Source organism: Oncorhynchus tshawytscha, linkage group LG07 (assembly GCF_018296145.1).
Source record: "Oncorhynchus tshawytscha isolate Ot180627B linkage group LG07, Otsh_v2.0, whole genome shotgun sequence".
In the NCBI taxonomy this organism is placed as follows: Eukaryota; Metazoa; Chordata; class Actinopteri; order Salmoniformes; family Salmonidae; genus Oncorhynchus; species Oncorhynchus tshawytscha.
The window spans coordinates 70,934,477-70,951,758 of NC_056435.1; the positions used below are offsets into that span (position 1 = coordinate 70,934,477).

Genomic DNA, 17,282 nt, shown 5'->3' on the forward strand with positions numbered 1-17,282 from the left:
TCATGTCATTCTTTTCGAATATCCGGATAGTCAAAATAAAAATAATTGTTATCGACCAATCAAAATGACGCAAATGCACATGGCAGGAGGTAAACAGCAGGCGTTTCTCTGGTAGTTTGGCTAGCAGCTAGACAGTAGTCTGATTCTCGCCATGATAGATCTGATTCTGTTGCAATAAGGTTTCCTGGTAAGTGCATTTATCGGTGTCAGGTATTGCGGAAGCTCTGTTAAGTCAGCACCTGCCATTGCTATTTGAAGTGTGTGTGTGTGTGTGTGTGTTCTCTTGGAAGGTTTCCCCCATCTCCGCAGAGGAACTCTGGAGCTCTGTCAGAGTGACCAAGGTCTTTCTCCCCCGATTGTGCATTTTGGCTGGGCAGTCAGCTTGAGGAAGAGTCTTGGTGTTTCCAAAATTATTCTATTTAAGAATGATGGAGGCCACTGTGTTCTTGAGGACCTTCAATTCTGCAGAAATATTTTGTAACCCTTCCCCAGATCTGTGCCTCAACACAATCCTGTCTCGGAGCTCTACGGAAAAACTCCTTTGACCTCATGGCTTGGTTTTGCTCTGACAAGCACTGTCAACTGTGGGACCTTATATAGACAGGTGTGTGCCTTTCCAAATCATGTCCAATCAATTGAATTTACCACCGGTGGACTCCAATGGTCAGTATTGTTTTTCCACCAGAGATGTCTTCTCCTCTAGTCAGTATTGTTTTTCCACCAGAGATGTCTTCTTCTCCTCTAGTCAGTATTGTTTTTCCACCAGAGATGTCTTCTTCACCTGTAGACTGTAAAGGTTGTCGCCAGGGTCACAGGGGTAGACACCGACAGAGTATGTGTCCAAAATGGCAACCTATTCCCTATAGGTCCTTGTCAAAATGAGTGCACTATAATAGGGAATAGAGTGCTATTTGGCACGTATCCAGAGACTGGCCACTCAAAGGTTTATAGAGGAAGCTCATTAGTTAGAGCTATGGTCAATACTGTTTACTGAGCATGGTACTGGCAATCCTAACACACTGCTCTGAGGAGGGAATCTAAGAAACCAGAGTAAGGGCACTACACTACTAGGACAGGATCAGGGGGTAATAGAGAGAGCAGAGGGGAATGAGTGAGACAGACTTATGAGAAGGAGGAGGAATAAAAGAGAGCAAGCGGGAGAGAAGGAATCGAGTCTGTTCATGTTAGGAGAAGAGGAATAGAGAAGCAGAGAAATACTGTTTATATCAGAAGGGAATGGGGAGGACTGCTGTAGCAGGATTACCACAGGGCTCTCAGAGAGAGCAGAGATGAGTCATCAGACAGTCGAGCAGAAGAACATGGAGGAGAGAAGGATGGAAGAATAAGAGGAGAGTGTACCCACTGTACACTGTATTGCCATGCAGTTGAGACATAAGATACCTTTGAATGGAAATAGCCCCTTTTTCCAGCCTATATGATTAGCTAGCGCTTTGAATTGAGACCTACGTCCACAAAGCTCTGGTGAACAGGTTAGCTAGCGTTTTGAATTGAGTCCTACGTCCACGCAGCTCTGGTGAATAGGTTAGCTAGCATTTGATTAGCTAGCATTTTGAATTTAGTTCTATGTCCACGCAGCTCTGGTGAACAGTGCTGAGCTTCATAAGAGAGATTAGGTAACATTACAGACACAAGCAATATCAACTTTGAATACATTTCCGGTGACCATCAGCTAGTACCCCCCTCTGAGTATGGTGAAGTTATTAATTACACTTTGGATAGTTTATGAATACACCCATTCACAACAAACATACAGAAGTCCTTCCAAACTCAGTTCCTGGGGAGGAAGGAAACTTAAGATGGATCAACAACAGTGTAGTTACTCCACAATACTAACCTACACTGAACCAAAATATAAATTAAACATGCAACAATTTCAAAGATTTTATTAAGTTACAATTCATATAAAGAACTCAGTCAATTTAAATAAATTCATTAGGCCCTAATCTATGGATTTCACATGACTGGGAATATGACTGCATCTATTGGTCACAGATACCTTTAAAAAAAAGGTAGGGTCAGAAAACCAGCCTATTTAGGTGACCACCATTTGCCTCATGAATTCAAGCGCAGACAAAATCCTAGAGGAAAACCTAGTTCAGTCTGCTTTCCACCAGACACGGGGAGATGAATTCACCTTTCAGCAGGACAATACCCTAAAACACAAGGTCAAATCTACACTGGAGTTCATTACCATGACGACAGTGAACGTTCCATAGTTAACCATTCCGCCTTGGGCTGTTATTTCTGATTTTAAAACATAAATATGTCCAGTGAAAGCAGATATGCAATTAATTGACACCAAAAAGATGTGGATACACATTGTCCTGAACGCTAATCAATATAAAATATCTTAAATTCTCTGCTCTGATTTCCTTGTTTACAGCAGGTCATTTCATAGAGAACTGTCAGAGGCATCAACATTAGGAGAATGAAAGCGCTAACACTGACGCCCGTTCTAAAACCTGGCTGTGGACTGCGGTATTGTCAGCAACCAATCGTCGTGTCGGAGATAAAAAATAAATGGATATACCTTTCGCACACAACGGAATGGAGCATCTAAATACAGCCTGTAGTGTACAGATCATTACATTTAAATACAGATCATTACATTTAATACAGCCTGTACAGATCATTACATCTAAATACAGCCTGTAGTGTACTGATCATTACATTTAATACAGCCTGTACAGATCATTACATCTAAATACAGCCTGTAGTGTACAGATCATTACATTTAAATACAGATCATTACATTTAATACAGCCTGTAGTGTACAGATCATTACATTTAATACAGCCTGTACAGATCATTACATTTAAATACAGATCATTACATTTAATACAGCCTGTAGTGTACAGATCATTACATTTAATACAGCCTGTAGTGTACTGATCATTACATTTAATACAGCCTGTACAGATCATTACATCTAAATACAGCCTGTAGTGTACAGATCATTACATTTAAATACAGATCATTACATTTAATACAGCCTGTAGTGTACAGATCATTACATTTAATACAGCCTGTACAGATCATTACATTTAATACAGCCTGTACAGATCATTACATTTAAATACAGCCTGTAGTGTACTGATCATTACATTTAATACAGCCTGTACAGATCATTACATTTAATACAGCCTGTACAGATCATTACATTTAATACAGCCTGTAGTGTACTGATCATTACATTTAATACAGCATGTACAGATCATTACATTTAATACAGCATGTACAGATCATTACATTTAAATACAGATCATTACATTTAAATACAGATCATTACATTTAAATACAGATCATTACATTTAATACAGCATGTACAGATCATTACATTTAATACAGCCTGTACAGATCATTACATTTAAGAGCTTGAGCAATGATATTAGTTTTTAATGGAAAACACAATTACAATGAAGGCTTGTTGTGTAACTAAAAGATGGCCGAGATTAATAACAGCTGCGTGTAGCCTAGCCCTATTTGCATTGGTGTGTGTGTGTGTGTGTGTGTGTGATATCTTGTCTGCATGAGTGGTTGACAGAGGAATGTGGACAATGTGTTCCTGCATTAGGCACGGGTCGGAAGCAGCTGGGTCAGTGAAAAAGCTCAACTACTGGAGATTCATGGAAAAGACATCACCCAGTTTGTCCACGACAGTACCATGGGCTGATTGGGCCTTCTCTCAACGAATCTTTCCTTGATTCCTCACATCTGCTCTCCTCATCATCACCTCCTCCTCCTCTTCAAAAAGAGGGAGAAATTCCTCTCCTCCAATACGTTTTAAAGAAGGAGGTGGCGAGAAGAGAGGACCCGAGGAAAGAGTCATTGAAACAGATCCATGAACGTGATCAGACAGGGACCACAGAGGCATCACTACAGTCCTTGGTTTGAATCCGGGCTGTATCACAACCGGCCGTGATCGGGTGTCCCATAGGGCGGCGCACAATTGTCTCAGCATCGTCCAGTTAAAAGGGATGGTTTGGCCGGCTTAGGTCGTCATTGTAAAATAAGAATTAGTTCTTAACTGACTTGCCTAGTTAAATAAAATAAAAAAATATGCATCTCTCCCACAGTCCACAGAGTAAACAACACTAGTCTCAAGAGTGTTGTCAACACAGTACACACACACACACACACACACTTCAGGGGTCAACACAGTACACACACACTTCAGGGGTCAACACAGTACACACGTCTCAGGGGTCAACACAGTACACACGTCTCAGGGGTCAACACAGTACACACGTCTCAGGGGTCAACACAGTACACACGTCTCAGGGGTCAACACAGTACACACACACACACACACACACACACACACACACACACACACACGTCTCAGGGGTCAACACAGTACACACACGTCTCAGGGGTCAACACAGTACACACACACACACACACACACACACACACGTCTCAGGGGTCAACACAGTACACACACACACACACACACACGTCTCAGGGGTCAACACAGTACACACACACACACACACACACACACACACACGTCTCAGGGGTCAACACAGTACACACACACACACACACACACACACACACGTCTCAGGGGTCAACGCAGTACACACACGTCTCAGGGGTCAACACAGTACACACACACGTCTCAGGGGTCAACACAGTACACACACGTCTCAGGGGTCAACACAGTACACACACGTCTCAGGGGTCAACACAGTACACACACGTCTCAGGGGTCAACACAGTACACACACGTCTCAGGGGTCAACACAGTACACACACGTCTCAGGGGTCAACACAGTACACACACACGTCTCAGGGGTCAACACAGTACACACACGTCTCAGGGGTCAACACAGTACACACACGTCTCAGGGGTCAACACAGTACACACACACACACACACACACACACACACACACACACACACACACACACACACACACACACACACACACACACACACACACACGTCTCAGGGGTCAACACAGTACACACACGTCTCAGGGGTCAACACAGTACACACACACACGTCTCAGGGGTGTTTAAAGACTAAAATAGACATATGTGTGCGGCTGTGGCCACATCTGACTCTGGATGGAATCACTTTGTCAAGAGACAAATATTTGCTCAAAACCAGTTGTTGTTGTTGTTGTCGTCGTCGTCATCCCCCCCCAGCAGAATAGCTTGACCTTACAGGACAGGAAAAAGAAGAATGAATTCCTCCACTGTATTTCTGTTCATAGGACTGCAGTATTCAACTCACACTGATACGTGGTAAAGAGATCAATGGAATTAGACCAAAACAATGGAAAATGCATCTCCCTGTTCAATATGTCACGCACGCATTCAACTAGCGCCACCCATTTCTATAAGGGCCCGCTACGCTACCAGTTTAACACGAACGAGAGATAGCATTTTTTCCCCCTTCTGTCCTAAACCCCTCCAAAAAAAAGGACAACTTCTAAAATGTTTCGCAGCGGAATCTGATTTTTAGTAATAACCACATCGTGTGCCTGTTAGAGCGCATAAAACATGAGTTTTTTTTACGAATATCCACTTGGTTCGATCAGATTTCCTGACCGCGTCCATGCGCTATCCACCACTGTGTGTTCCATAGAGCTCTTTACAACAGGTATATACTAACACTGAATGAGAAACACTGACCTCAGACCACTAGGTCAGGCCCGGCGAGAGGCTCAGGCCCGGCGGGAGGCTCAGGCCCGGCGGGAGGCTCAGGCCCGGCGGGAGGCTCAGGCCCGGCGGGAGGCTCAGGCCCGGCGGGAGGCTCAGGCCCGGCGGTAGGCTCAGGCCCAGCGGTAGGCTCAGGCCTAGCGGTAGGCTCAGGTCCCCCACTGTCCCACCATGTAGGTCTATCTGAAATCTAGTCATCCATAGCATCATGGTATAAACAGACATGTGGTGAGTCAAGTCAAGTGGGGTTTTGGAATGGATTATTACAGACCACTAGGCCTCATCAACAACAACAACAACAACAACAACAACAACAACAACAACATGAAAGGGAGAAGAGCAAAGGCTTCGTTTCGTACACACAAACAAAAGCATTAATGTGTGCCTCTTAAGATTTTCCATCCGCTGTGGTTGGATCCTCGTGTGGCTGCTAAGCTCCATTTAAGCACTTTACATCATCGCGGGTCAGGACGGATGACAGAGGGAGCCTCCATGTCATTAGACTGCAACATAGAGATGAAATGATACCACACCTCCTAACCTTGCAATAGCATCTTCTTTGACAGCATTGGGCAGCGCAATTGACCTCCAACTTTAAAATAGTTAATTTTCTAGAGCAACGCAGCCCCCCTAAGTGACTCCTATTGTCTTCTCAGGAATTGTGTCACTTCTGTGTAGCAGAGGTTCTGTTGTGATAGCATTCCTGTAGGTCTGATATCTGATTGGATATTAACCAATAGCATAGCGGTTGAGTTAACAACTCATATTTTGAATCCAACAAGTCAGATGTTGTGGTGGGAGACTGTCATTCTCCCCATCTCCCCCAAGAGCTATGGACCATGTTTCTCTCTCCCCCCTCTCTGATCATGCCTAGATACTTCACTTAAAAACACCCACACCAGTAGAATGCTGACCCATGATGTTGCACGACGATTTAAGTCAATAAGTCATTGTTTTAGTTAAAGTATGATTATTATGGTATTGATGTGACAAACCCGAAGCACCCGCTTTGTGCAAATTCAATGACGTGTCATTTCCTATTAAATTACCTGCCACTGATATTTTTAGACTACGGGCTGGGTTTCAGGGCTGGGTTTCAGGGCTGGGTTTCAGGGCTGGGTTTCAGGGCTGGGTTTCACAGGCTGGGTTTCATTTAAAATGGTACCATCCAACAGAGTGGCATTGTTTATTAATCAGAAACACCTGCAAAGTTCACGAGTCATAGCTGAGCAATATAATAGATCATCTTTGGCTACAGCAAAGATGGTGTATAAATGAAGATGGTGTACTGAGGACGTTCACCATTGAAAAGAAAATCCATTCCGGTCTACTTAAGGGGGGTGTGTCTCCCATACACTCCAATGCATTAGCAGCTGGATCTGGTCTACTTTTTGTTAATGGACGGTCATTGAACCAGAAGAAGAAAAAAAAGTGATTGGGGTGTCGCGCTTCTTCTTCAGTCTCTGGCAGCCTGCGTCATTCTTCGGAGCTGGAAACTAAACAACAATTTCCCTTATAGAACAGGAATTGACGCTCCCGAGTGGGGCAGCTACAGAAACTACAGTCCATGGTTCGAAACTGAATTGGTCCACTCACACAGACAGCATCGTGAGGAAGGCGCAGCAGCGCCTCTTCAACCTCAGGAGGCTGAAGAAATTCGGCTTGTCACCAAAAGCACTCACAAACTTCTACAGATGCACAATCGAGAGCATCCTGGCGGGCTGTATCACCGCCTGGTATGGCAACTGCACCGCCCTCAACCGTAAGGCTCTCCAGAGGGTAGTGAGGTCTGCACAACGCATCACCGGGGGCAAACTACCTGCCCTCCAGGACACCTACACCACCCGATGCTATAGGAAGGCCATAAAGATCATCAAGGACATCAACCACCCGAGCCACTGCCTGTTCACCCCGCTGTCATCCAGAAGGCGAGGTCAGTACAGGTGCATCAAAGCTGGGACCGAGAGACTGAAAAACAGCTTCTATCTCAAGGCCATCAGACTGTTAAACAGCCACCACTAACATTGAGTGGCTACTGCCAACACACTGTCAATGACACTGACTCTACTCCAGCCACTTTAATCATGGGAATTGATGGGAAATGATGTAAATATATCACTAGCCACTTTAAACAATGCTACCTTATATAATGTTACTTACCCTACATTATTCATCTCATATGCATACGTTGATACTGTACTCTATATCATCGACTGCATCCTTATGTAATACATGTATCACTAGCCACTTTAACTATGCAACTTGGTTTACATACTCATCTCATATGTATATACTGTACTCGATATCATCTACTGTATCTTGCCTATGCTGCTCTGTACCATCACTCATTCATATATCCTTATGTACATATTCTTTATCCCCTTAACTACTGTCTTATACACAGTGTTTTTTGGAATTGTTAGTTAGATTACTTGTTCGTTATTACTGCATTGTCGGAACTAGAAGCACAAACATTTCGCTACACTCGCATTAACATCTGCTAACCATGTGTATGTGACAAATAAAATTTGATTTGATTTGATTTGAATCCAGGCTGTACCACAGCCGTGATTGGGCGCCCCCTTAGGGCAGTGCACAATTGGCAAAAGCGTCGTCAGGGTTTGGCCGGGGTAGGCCGTTAATTGTGACTAAGAATGTGTTCTTAACTGACTTGCCTAGTTAAATAAAGTTTCAATTAAAAATTATAATAACAACAACAACTACGTTGAAATAGGGGTGATATTTCTCTCTGGTGAGGACCTTTAATGTTCAAATCTTTATTGGAGAGCCAATTCCTGTAACTATAGTCTCTTGCATTGCTTTATTTGTTTATTTCACCTTTATTTAACCAGGTAGGTCAGTTGAGAACAAGTTCTCATTTACAACTGCGACCTGGACCAAGATAAAAACAAAGCAGTGCGACACAAACAACAACACAGAGTTACACATGGAATAAACCAGAAACGAGCCAATAACACAATAAACAAGTCAATGACACAGTAGAAAACAAATAATGTCTCTATACAGGGTGTGCAAATGGCATGAGGAGGTAGGCAATAAATAGGCCATAGGAGCGAATAATTACAATTCAGCAGATTAACACTGGAGTGATAAATGAGCAGATGATGATGTGCAAGTAGAGATACTGGTGTGCAAAAAAGCAGAAAAGTAAATAAAAACAGTATGGGGATGAGGTAGGTAGATTGGGTGGGCTATTTACAGATGGACTACGTACAGCTGCAGCGATCGGTTAGCTGCTCAGATAGTTGATGTTTAAAGTTGGTGAGGGAAATAAAAAAAAGTCTCCAACTTCAGCGATTTTTGCAATTCGTTCCAGTCACAGGCAGCAGAGAACTGAAAGGAAAGGCGGCCAAATGAGGTGTTGGCTTTAGGGATGATCAGTGAGATATACCTGCTGGAACGTGTGCTACGGGTGGGTGTTGCCTTCGTGACCAGTGAACTGAGATAAGGTGGAGCTTTATGGAGTCAGATAAACATTTTTGATAAGACTTTGTTTACTGTTAATTGCATTATGGGTAGTACGTGAGTATTACCCCACAACAAATCAGACATTTTTTTTCTTTAGGTCTTCTTCTATGAGTGTATTGGAATTCATAAATAGTCCCATCGAAATAACTACTTCAAAATGGTTAAAGTACTCAGTGGCAAAACAAAAACAGGCTTTGGTCCAAGTGTGCCCTCTATCCAACTCTATGGACTACAGTAACATCCAGGTCAAGATTATCAGCTATTTCTATTAGTAGTCCGTTAGACACACAGGCACGCCATGCAAAAGGCCACAGTGAGCCTCAGACCAGCCAAGGACTTCCAGGAAAACCATGTCTGAAAGATAAGGGTTGTACCATTCCACAAATTTCTTAGGATTTCCTGTAAATTTTGCAACCCTACTCCAGTTGCCTGAGTATCCTAGCATAGATAGACATCACATAGGGTATAGTATATAGACGACGATATATCAATGATTGATTCTACCACTACGGATATCCCCCACTGGCCATCGGGGCGGATATCTCCTACTGGCCATCGGGGAAATCCAACATTTCCCCTCTGAGAGATTTTGGCTAACCTAAACCCTCGATTCAAGCTACAGCATGCAGAGCGTAACAGGCATGGGAGGAAATGAATGTAGATCTTATTTGAATGTGTGAAGCTCGGAGTAGCTGTTATCTATTGTAGCAGAGATATTTCTCCATTTCATTTTCAATACATTTGCAAAACTCTCTAGAAACATGTTTTTAGTTTTGGCATTATGGGTGGGGTATTGTGTGTGTGTAGATGGGTGAAAAAAAAACAATTCTATTGAATCCTTTTTGAATTCAGACTAACAAAACGTGGAATAAGTCAAGGAATATGAATACTTTCGAGAGAGAGAGAGAGAGAGAGAGAGACACAATGAGTGTACAAAACATTAGGAACACCTTCCTACTATTGAGTGCCGCCACCCCCTTCTTTTGTCCTCAGAACAGCTTCAGTTTGTTGTGGCATGGACTCTACAAGGTGTTGAAGGCGTTCCACAGGGATGCTGGCCCATGTTGATGCCAACGCTTCCCACAGTTGTGTCCAGTTGGCTGGATGTCCTTTGTGTGATGGACCATTCTTGATACACACAGGAAACTGTTGAGCGTGAAAACCCCAGCAGCGTTGCAGTTCTTGACACGTTCAAACCAGTGCGCCTGGCACCTACTACCATATCCTGTTCAAAGGCACTTAAATCTTTCGTCTTGCCCATTCACCCTCTGAATGGCACACATACACAATCCATGTCTCAACTGTCTCATGGCTTAAAAATCCTTCTTTAACCTGTCTCCTCCCCTTCATCTACACTGATTGAAGTGGCCACCAGCTGGGCGACCCTGGTTTAAAGAGTTTAAAACCTACTTTTCCAGGCTGTTTAGGCTTCATAGTAACAAGGTCTACCAACGTAATTATATCAAGAAGTATATCATCAACACAGATCTAGCCTACAGCTACACTGTGAGACATTGAAAATGACTTTAATTTGCTTGATTCCCCAAATGGCACCCAATTCCCTATGGGCCCTGGTCTAAAGTAGTGCACCCTATACCCGATGAGGCCTGGTCTAAAGTAGTGCACCCTATACCCTATGGGGCCTGGTCTAAAGTAGTGTACCCTATACCCTAGGGGCCCTGGTCTAAAGTAGTGCACCCTATACCCTATGGGGCCTGGTCTAAAGTAGTTCACCCTATACCCTATGGGGTCTAAAGTAGTGCACCCTATACCCTATGGGGCCTGGTCTAAAGTAATGCACCCTATGGGGCCTGGTCTAAAGTAGTGCACCCTATACCCTATGGGCCCTGGTCTAAAGTAGTGCACCCTATACCCTATGGGCCCTGGTCTAAAGTAGGGCACCCTATGGGCCCTGGTCTAAAGTAATGCACCCTATACCCTATGGGCCCGGTCTAAAGTAGTGCACCCTATACCCTATGGGGCCTGGTCTAAAGTAGTGTACCCTATACCCTAGGGGCCCTGGTCTAAAGTAGTGCACCCTATACCCTATGGGGCCTGGTCTAAAGTAGTTCACCCTATACCCTATGGGGTCTAAAGTAGTGCACCCTATACCCTATGGGGCCTGGTCTAAAGTAATGCACCCTATGGGGCCTGGTCTAAAGTAGTGCACCCTATACCCTATGGGCCCTGGTCTAAAGTAATGCACCCGATACCCTATGGGCCCTGGTCTAAAGTAATGCACCCTATGGGGCCTGGTCTAAAGTAATGCACCCTATGGGGCCTGGTCTAAAGTAGTGCACCCTATGGGCCCTGGTCTAAAGTAGTGCACCCTATGGGCCCTGGTCTAAAGTAATGCACCCTGGTCTAAAGTAATGCACCCTATACCCTATGGGCCCTGGTCTAAAGTAGTGCACCCTATACCCTATGGGCCCTGGTCTAAAGTAATGCACCCTATACCCTATGGGCCCTGGTCTAAAGTAATGCACCCTATACCCTATGGGCCCTGGTCTAAAGTAGTGCACCCTATACCCTATGGGCCCTGGTCTAAAGTAGTGCACCCTATACCCTATGGGCCCTGGTCTAAAGTAGTGCACCCTATACCCTATGGGCCCTGGTCTAAAGTAGTGCACCCTATACCCTATGGGCCCTGGTCTAAAGTAGTCCACTGTATAGGGAATAAGCCAAAAAGACATGAGCTCCAACCTCAGCTGGGAACTTAAATTGTAAATAATATGGTAAAACGTGGTTTAAATGACATCTTTCCAAATGCAAGCAAATCATCATAGCATGTTCCACCAAAAAGAGCAGGACCCAATACCTACCAACCGTATCAGAGTAGGAATGCTGATCTAGGATCAGGAGCTATACAACAACAACCAAAATAAGTCTGAACTGATCCTAGATCAGAACTTCTACTCAGACAATGAATACAAACTGATAACTATACTGATCCTAGATCAGAACTTCTACTCATAGACAATGAATACAAACTGATAACTATACTGATCCTAGATCAGAACTCCTACTCAGACAATGAATACAAACTGATAACTATACTGATCCTAGATCAGAACTTCTACTCAGACAATGAATACAAACTGATAACTATACTGATCCTAGATCAGAACTCCTACTCAGACAATGAATACAAACTGATAACTATACTGATCCTAGATCAGAACTCCTACTCAGACAATGAATACAAACTGATAACTATACTGATCCTAGATCAGAACTCCTACTCAGACAATGAATACAAACTGATAACTATACTGATCCTAGATCAGAACTCCTACTCAGACAATGAATACAAACCCATAACTATACTATACGCTCAGCCAGTTTAAATCAACCAAACAAATACTTACCCTTTTCAAGTACATTAGTATTCTCTATAGCCTCTATGAGCAACAGAGTCCCCAAATCCAGTATAAAATCAAGAAAGAGTACAAGTATTATATAGAGCCATTATTGGATGGAACTCTGTTCCATCTCCTATTGTTCAAGTGAACAGCAAACCTGTTTTTAAAAAATAAAAAGATGAAGCAACACTTCACCACACACACACACACACACACACAACGCCTCTCCCCTATTTGACCTAGATAAGTTTGTGTGTATTGATATGTAGGCTACGTGTGCCTTTTTTTTAAATGGATGTAGCTCTGTCCTTGAGCTATTCTTGTCTATTAAAATGTTCTGTATTATGTCATGATTCATGTGGAGCCCAGGAAGAGTAGCTGTTGCTTTAGGAAGAGCTGTTCTAATCAAATATCACAATACCAAAGACTGTGTTATATACAAAAGAGACTTATGAAGACACACAACCTCAGACACAGACAGACCGAACTTAGCTTCTCTAAATCAAAGACTACAAAAGAGAAATAAGTTAAAATGTCAAGATTTCACAGAAACAAAAACACACAAGCAACTACAAACAGACCCACACACACACACTAGGCAACTACAACACACACACACAATTAGGCAACTACAAAACACACAATTAGGCAAACACAAAACACACACACTAGGCAACCGCACGCACACTAGGCAACCGCACGCACACTAGGCAACCGCACGCACACTAGGCAACCGCACGCACACTAGGCAACCGCACGCACACTAGGCAACCGCACGCACACTAGGCAACCGCACGCACACTAGGCAACCGCACGCACACTAGGCAACCGCACGCACACTAGGCAACCGCACGCACACTAGGCAACCGCGCAATTAATAACTTCACCCTGCTCAAAGGGATATTCAATTGTTGCTTTTTTTTTTTTTCAATAGGGGCCCTTCTTTGCTAGGCATTGGAAAAGCTTCCTGGTCTTTGTGGTTGAATCTGTGTTTGAAATTCACTGCTCGACTGAGGGACCTCAGAGATAATTGTACGTGTGGGGTACAGAGATGAGGTAGTCATTCAAAAATCATGTTAAACACTATTATTGAATGCAGAGTGAGTATGTAACTTCTTAAGCACATTTTTACTCTTTAAATGATTTAGGCTTGCATTACCAAAGGGGTTGAATACTTATTGACTAAAGACATTTCACCTTTTCATTTTTAATTAAGTTGTAAAAAAAAAAAAAAAAAAAAAAAAAAAACATACAGAAAACATCATTCCACTGACATTATGGGGTAATGTGTGTAGTTGGCCAGTGACAAAACAAATCTCAATGTAGTCCGTTTTAAATTCAGGCTGTAACAACAAACATGTGGGAAAAGTCAAGGGGTGTGAATACGGTCTGTAGTCAAAATGTTGTTGATTTTAATTACCAGAATACTCCATGACATGAATAGTAGATGGTAATATTGTCAAACGTGTCGACACGGGGTGATGCAACTTATCAGTGAAAATAACCCCGGGGTGGGTAGGAGGAGGCACAAGGCAGAACTAGACAGCTGTTGATCCCCAATGCCCTTCCTTATGAACTGTTCTCACTGAACAAAAAAAGACTGCACTTACACAGGCATTTTCTTTTATGGGCTTAGGTGATGGGCGTAGCAGGGGGCGTGACAGAGATTACATTTACGTTACATTTTAGAGGACTGAGGATCAATGGAGACACTCAAGTGGGTTTTTTTTATAAATCATGCATCTTTTGAAACATTCACAAATAGTAATGGCCTCTAAACCTTCCAGCTGCCTACTGAACCATATTCCAACTAAACTACTGAAAGAGCTACTTCCTGTGCTTGGCCCTCATATGCAGAGCATAATAAATGCCTCCCTATCTACCAGATATGTACCAAATGTACTAAAAGTGGCAGAAACAAAGCCTCTCCTGAAATAATATTTAGTGAAAAAAAACAATTAAATGGCCTTTATCGAATTTCTCATTCCTCTCAAAAATGTTAGAAAAAGTTGTTGCTAAGAAACTCACTGCCTTTCTAAAGACAGATAATGTCTACTAAACGCTCCAGTCATCATAGCACTGAGATCGCACTCGTAAAGGTGGTAAATTACCTTTTAATGACCTCAGACCAAGGCTTTGTGTTTGTCCTCCTGCTCCTAGACCTTAGTGCCGCTTTCTACACCATCGATCACCACATTCTTTTGGAGAGATTGGAAACCCTAATTGGTCAACATGGACATGTTCTTGCCTGGTCGAGATCATATCGTTCAGAAAGATGTCAGTTCATCTCTGTGGATGGTTTGTCCTCTGACAAATCAATGGTAAGTTTCGGTGTTCCTCAAGGTTCCGTTCTAGGACCACTATTATTTTCACTATACATGCTACCTCTTAGTGGTCATTCGGAAACACAATGTCAACTTTCACTGCCATGCAGACGAAACACAGCTGTACATTTCAATGAAACATAGTGAAGCACCTAAATTGCCTACCCTGGAAGCCTGTGTTTCAGACATAAGGAAGTGGATGGTTGCAAATGTTTTTAGTTTAAACTTGGATAAAACAGAGATGCTAATTCCAGGTCTCAAGAAACAAAAAGATCTGCTGTTTGACAATGATAGTTGTACAGTCGGCTCAAATAAAACTGAAGGATCTCTGCTGACAAACATCAAAAATATTTAAAGAGCAGCATTTTCCCAGCTTTGTAACATTGCAAAAATCAGACACTTTTTGGCTAACATTTTCTGGCAGAAAAACTAATCCATGCATTTGTCACTTCTAGGTTAGACTACTGTAATGCTTTACTCTCGGGCTACCCGGATAAAACACTAAATAATCTGCAGTTAGTGCTAAACAAGGCTGCTAGAATCTAGACTAGAACCAAAACATTTGATCATGTTACTCCAGTGCTAGCCTCTCTACAGTGGCTTCCTGTTAATCAAGGCCAGTGCTGATTTCAAGGTGTTACTGCTACCCTACAAATCATTACATGGACTTGCTCCTACCAGACGATTTGGTTCTGCCGTACATACCTACACGTACGCTACGGTCACAAGACGCAGGCCTCCTTACTGTTCCTAGAATTTCTGAGCAAACAGCTGGAGGCAGGGCTTTCTCCTATAGAAATAAATTTTTATGGAATGGTCTGCCTATCCATATGAGAGACGCAGACTCGGTTTCAAGTCCTTACTGAAGACTCATCTCTTCGGTAGGTCCTATGATTGAGCGTGGTCCTGCCCAGGGGACCGAAAGTGAACGACAAGGCAATGGAGTGACCAACCACCCTTGCAGTCTCTGCCTGGCCGGTTCCCTTATGTCCACTGGGATTCTTTATCTCTGACCATATTACGGGGGCCGAGTCACTAGAATGCTCACACTCTCCAATGCCGTCCCCTGGGAGGGGTGAATCACGTCGTACCAGGCTCTCTCAACCTAAGTGGATTGAGTCACTGGCGTGATCTTCATTCCTGTCCACTGACTTGGCTGTCCCCATCCCCAGTCCACCTGGTCGTGCTGCTGATCCAGCTTCTGTTGTTAGGCTGCAGCTATGGAATCCTAACCACCTTGTCCCAGAACTGCTTTTACGACACACACACCCCCCGGCACCTGCTGTCTCGACCTCTGAATGCTCGGCTATGAAAAGCCATCTGACATTAACTCTGCCCTCTTGCACCCTCTACAACCACTGTGATTATTACTTCACTCTGCTGGTCTTCTTTGAACATCTTGAAAAACGATCTGGCCTTAGCGGCCACGTACTCTTATGATCTCCACCTGGCACACAGAACCTGGTTCCTCTCTAGGTTTCTTTCTAGGTTCCAGGCATTCAAGGAAGTTTTTTTTCACAAGTCACTGTGCTTCGACATCTGCATTGCTTGCGCTTCTGGTGTTTCTGGCTGGGTTTCTGTATAAGTACTTTGTGACATCTGCTGATGTAAAAAGGGCTTAATAAATAAAATGTGATGGTTTGAGGCCTCCATTAAAAAAAAAAAGCAAGCATATTTCCTGCAATTACACATATTTTACCATGCAGCTGAAAGAAAATGTGTCAGTTCATTTCCTGCGATTCTATGCATTTTGCCAAGGCTAATTCTATTTTATTTTGCTCAAACAATAACAAAATTAGTACTGCTAAATTAATTATTTTGGGAAATTTCAATTCTCCCTGTCTAGTTTTTATTTATTTTGGTGACTGTTAGTTCTCAAAGATACCCTAAATTAAAAAATATATATTAGATCCATGATCTTTTCTACATAGTTTATATCTGGTTTAGTTGGGGGGTTTTTTTGGTTGGTATTTTTACACTTGGACGATCCGAGAAAATGCTTAGGCGGCCAACCCAAGGATTACAACGGCAGAAAAATCCCTGTTAAAGGAGACAGCACTTCGTCTCTAGTCGCAATAAACTAGGCTAATGCAAGAACATCAGCCAATCATTCACACAACAACAACAACACACTTTCTTCATATATAGATTTATCTTTACTACGTCACATTATTTCCCCGTGACAACCACGATAATCTGACACTGTTTTTGCTTGACAACATTACCATAACAATAAAAGGCATGCTCCGACGGCCGGTGTCAGTGTAACGGATATGAAACATACCCTAGCCTACAATGAATAGGATTCCAAGCTACGACCTCAGTCTATCCCAAACATCATGGAATTATAACGGAGCTTAAAAATTAAAAAATAAATCCTGTTTAAGAGAAGATTCACACCAATGTGGCTCAAACT

The 17,282-nt window shown here is 43.0% G+C and overlaps 1 protein-coding gene across 7 annotated transcripts in view; it reads right to left on the bottom strand.

Annotated features, from left to right (window-relative positions):
- Positions 1 to 17,282, bottom strand: part of ip6k1 (inositol hexakisphosphate kinase 1) — a 73,918-nt gene that overhangs the window by 39,794 nt on the left and 16,842 nt on the right. The gene's annotated exons all lie outside the window — the stretch shown is intronic.